Consider the following 5,000-nt stretch of genomic DNA (forward strand, 5'->3'; position numbering starts at 1 on the left):
CGGCGATTTGCCCCCGTATACGCCTGGGCGTAAGCCCGTGCGTCGCCGACCTAGCGGCCTGCCGATCGGTATTTAGAGGGAGGCACTTTGAAAGCAACACGCCGTTGGAACTTTGAAAAATTTCGATGCGTCGCCAAAGTTCGTACTTTTCGATAAAATCTTCGTCCTATGATACATTTCGATCAAGAACTACATTGATCGTCATGAAACTGTTTTTTTTTTTGGGAGACGTGTACGCTCCTTTTCATAAAGGAGACTATCTTATTGCGAAAGTCAAAATCGCACGCTCTCACGGCGATTTGCCCCCGTATACGCCTGGGCGTAAGCCCGTGCGTCGCCGACCTAGCGGCCTGCCGATCGGTATTTAGAGGGAGGCACTTTGAAAGCAACACGCCGCTGGAACTTTGAAAAATTTCGGGGCAAAGCAATACGCGGCTGGGACTTTGAAATATTTCGGAGCGCACCTAAAGTTCGTTATTTTGGCTAAACGGAGCGAAAATCTGCATTTATACCATCACGGACGTTAGTTCAATAGCGTTTAACGATCGATCCACGGTACAGAATGCAAAAATATGATTGTTAAAATTTTCGACTAATCGGTTCTAAGAGGCGAAGCAATACGCCGCTGGGACTTTGAAATATTTCGGAGCGCACCTAAAGTTCGTTATTTTGGCTAAACGGAGCGAAAATCTGCATTTATACCATCACGGACGTTAGTTTAATAGCGTTTAACGATGGATCCACGGTACAGAATGCAAAAATATGATTGTTAAAATTTTCGACTAATCGGTTCTAAGAGGCGAAGCAATACGCCGCTGGGACTTTGAAATATTTCGGAGCGCACCTAAAGTTCGTTATTTTGGCTAAACGGAGCGAAAATCTGCATTTATACCATCACGGACGTTAGTTCAATAGCGTTTAACGATCGATCCACGGTACAGAATGCAAAAATATGATTGTTAAAATTTTCGACTAATCGGTTCTAAGAGGCGAAGCAATACGCCGCTGGGACTTTGAAATATTTCGGAGCGCACCTAAAGTTAGTTATTTTGGCTAAACGGAGCGAAAATCTGCATTTATACCATCACGGACGTTAGTTTAATAGCGTTTAACGATGGATCCACGGTACAGAATGCAAAAATATGATTGTTAAAATTTTCGACTAATCGGTTCTAAGAGGCGAAGCAATACGCCGCTGGGACTTTGAAATATTTCGGAGCGCACCTAAAGTTCGTTATTTTGGCTAAACGGAGCGAAAATCTGCATTTATACCATCACGGACGTTAGTTTAATAGCGTTTAACGATCGATCCACGGTACAGAATGCAAAAATATGATTGTTAAAATTTTCGACTAATCGGTTCTAAGAGGCGAAGCAATACGCCGCTGGGACTTTGAAATATTTCGGAGCGCACCTAAAGTTCGTTATTTTGGCTAAACGGAGCGAAAATCTGCATTTATACCATCACGGACGTTAGTTTAATAGCGTTTAACGATGGATCCACGGTACAGAATGCAAAAATATGATTGTTAAAATTTTCGACTAATCGGTTCTAAGAGGCGAAGCAATACGCCGCTGGGACTTTGAAATATTTCGGAGCGCACCTAAAGTTCGTTATTTTGGCTAAACGGAGCGAAAATCTGCATTTATACCATCACGGACGTTAGTTCAATAGCGTTTAACGATCGATCCACGGTACAGAATGCAAAAATATGATTGTTAAAATTTTCGACTAATCGGTTCTAAGAGGCGAAGCAATACGCCGCTGGGACTTTGAAATATTTCGGAGCGCACCTAAAGTTCGTTATTTTGGCTAAACGGAGCGAAAATCTGCATTTATACCATCACGGACGTTAGTTTAATAGCGTTTAACGATGGATCCACGGTACAGAATGCAAAAATATGATTGTTAAAATTTTCGACTAATCGGTTCTAAGAGGCGAAGCAATACGCCGCTGGGACTTTGAAATATTTCGGAGCGCACCTAAAGTTCGTTATTTTGGCTAAACGGAGCGAAAATCTGCATTTATACCATCACGGACGTTAGTTTAATAGCGTTTAACGATGGATCCACGGTACAGAATGCAAAAATATGATTGTTAAAATTTTCGACTAATCGGTTCTAAGAGGCGAAGCAATACGCCGCTGGGACTTTGAAATATTTCGGAGCGCACCTAAAGTTCGTTATTTTGGCTAAACGGAGCGAAAATCTGCATTTATACCATCACGGACGTTAGTTCAATAGCGTTTAACGATCGATCCACGGTACAGAATGCAAAAATATGATTGTTAAAATTTTCGACTAATCGGTTCTAAGAGGCGAAGCAATACGCCGCTGGGACTTTGAAATATTTCGGAGCGCACCTAAAGTTAGTTATTTTGGCTAAACGGAGCGAAAATCTGCATTTATACCATCACGGACGTTAGTTTAATAGCGTTTAACGATGGATCCACGGTACAGAATGCAAAAATATGATTGTTAAAATTTTCGACTAATCGGTTCTAAGAGGCGAAGCAATACGCCGCTGGGACTTTGAAATATTTCGGAGCGCACCTAAAGTTCGTTATTTTGGCTAAACGGAACGAAAATCTGCATTTATACCATCACGGACGTTAGTTTAATAGCGTTTAACGATCGATCCACGGTACAGAATGCAAAAATATGATTGTTAAAATTTTCGACTAATCGGTTCTAAGAGGCGAAGCAATACGCCGCTGGGACTTTGAAATATTTCGGAGCGCACCTAAAGTTCGTTATTTTGGCTAAACGGAGCGAAAATCTGCATTTATACCATCACGGACGTTAGTTTAATAGCGTTTAACGATGGATCCACGGTACAGAATGCAAAAATATGATTGTTAAAATTTTCGACTAATCGGTTCTAAGAGGCGAAGCAATACGCCGCTGGGACTTTGAAATATTTCGGAGCGCACCTAAAGTTCGTTATTTTGGCTAAACGGAGCGAAAATCTGCATTTATACCATCACGGACGTTAGTTCAATAGCGTTTAACGATCGATCCACGGTACAGAATGCAAAAATATGATTGTTAAAATTTTCGACTAATCGGTTCTAAGAGGCGAAGCAATACGCCGCTGGGACTTTGAAATATTTCGGAGCGCACCTAAAGTTCGTTATTTTGGCTAAACGGAGCGAAAATCTGCATTTATACCATCACGGACGTTAGTTTAATAGCGTTTAACGATGGATCCACGGTACAGAATGCAAAAATATGATTGTTAAAATTTTCGACTAATCGGTTCTAAGAGGCGAAGCAATACGCCGCTGGGACTTTGAAATATTTCGGAGCGCACCTAAAGTTCGTTATTTTGGCTAAACGGAGCGAAAATCTGCATTTATACCATCACGGACGTTAGTTTAATAGCGTTTAACGATCGATCCACGGTACAGAATGCAAAAATATGATTGTTAAAATTTTCGACTAATCGGTTCTAAGAGGCGAAGCAATACGCCGCTGGGACTTTGAAATATTTCGGAGCGCACCTAAAGTTCGTTATTTTGGCTAAACGGAGCGAAAATCTGCATTTATACCATCACGGACGTTAGTTTAATAGCGTTTAACGATGGATCCACGGTACAGAATGCAAAAATATGATTGTTAAAATTTTCGACTAATCGGTTCTAAGAGGCGAAGCAATACGCCGCTGGGACTTTGAAATATTTCGGAGCGCACCTAAAGTTCGTTATTTTGGCTAAACGGAGCGAAAATCTGCATTTATACCATCACGGACGTTAGTTCAATAGCGTTTAACGATCGATCCACGGTACAGAATGCAAAAATATGATTGTTAAAATTTTCGACTAATCGGTTCTAAGAGGCGAAGCAATACGCCGCTGGGACTTTGAAATATTTCGGAGCGCACCTAAAGTTCGTTATTTTGGCTAAACGGAGCGAAAATCTGCATTTATACCATCACGGACGTTAGTTTAATAGCGTTTAACGATGGATCCATGGTACAGAATGCAAAAATATGATTGTTAAAATTTTCGACTAATCGGTTCTAAGAGGCGAAGCAATACGCCGCTGGGACTTTGAAATATTTCGGAGCGCACCTAAAGTTCGTTATTTTGGCTAAACGGAGCGAAAATCTGCATTTATACCATCACGGACGTTAGTTTAATAGCGTTTAACGATGGATCCACGGTACAGAATGCAAAAATATGATTGTTAAAATTTTCGACTAATCGGTTCTAAGAGGCGAAGCAATACGCCGCTGGGACTTTGAAATATTTCGGAGCGCACCTAAAGTTCGTTATTTTGGCTAAACGGAGCGAAAATCTGCATTTATACCATCACGGACGTTAGTTTAATAGCGTTTAACGATCGATCCACGGTACAGAATGCAAAAATATGATTGTTAAAATTTTCGACTAATCGGTTCTAAGAGGCGAAGCAATACGCCGCTGGGACTTTGAAATATTTCGGAGCGCACCTAAAGTTCGTTATTTTGGCTAAACGGAGCGAAAATCTGCATTTATACCATCACGGACGTTAGTTTAATAGCGTTTAACGATGGATCCACGGTACAGAATGCAAAAATATGATTGTTAAAATTTTCGACTAATCGGTTCTAAGAGGCGAAGCAATACGCCGCTGGGACTTTGAAATATTTCGGAGCGCACCTAAAGTTCGTTATTTTGGCTAAACGGAGCGAAAATCTGCATTTATACCATCACGGACGTTAGTTTAATAGCGTTTAACGATGGATCCACGGTACAGAATGCAAAAATATGATTGTTAAAATTTTCGACTTATCGGTTCTGGATCACTGAAAAATCAAAAAAAATTATTAATTTTGATTAATTAAATTACATATGTAGTTTTATATTGTTATAGTCTCGTATTTGTTAATGTTTTGTCGTAAGAAAATGCAAAAATATCGTTTTAATGTTTTCGTCTCATCGGTTCTGGATCGCTGAAAAATCAAAAAAAAATATTAATTTTGATTAATTAAATTACAAATGGAGTTTTATATTGC

This window comes from Osmia lignaria, chromosome 11, assembly GCF_051020975.1.
Source record: "Osmia lignaria lignaria isolate PbOS001 chromosome 11, iyOsmLign1, whole genome shotgun sequence".
NCBI lineage: Eukaryota > Metazoa > Arthropoda > Insecta > Hymenoptera > Megachilidae > Osmia > Osmia lignaria.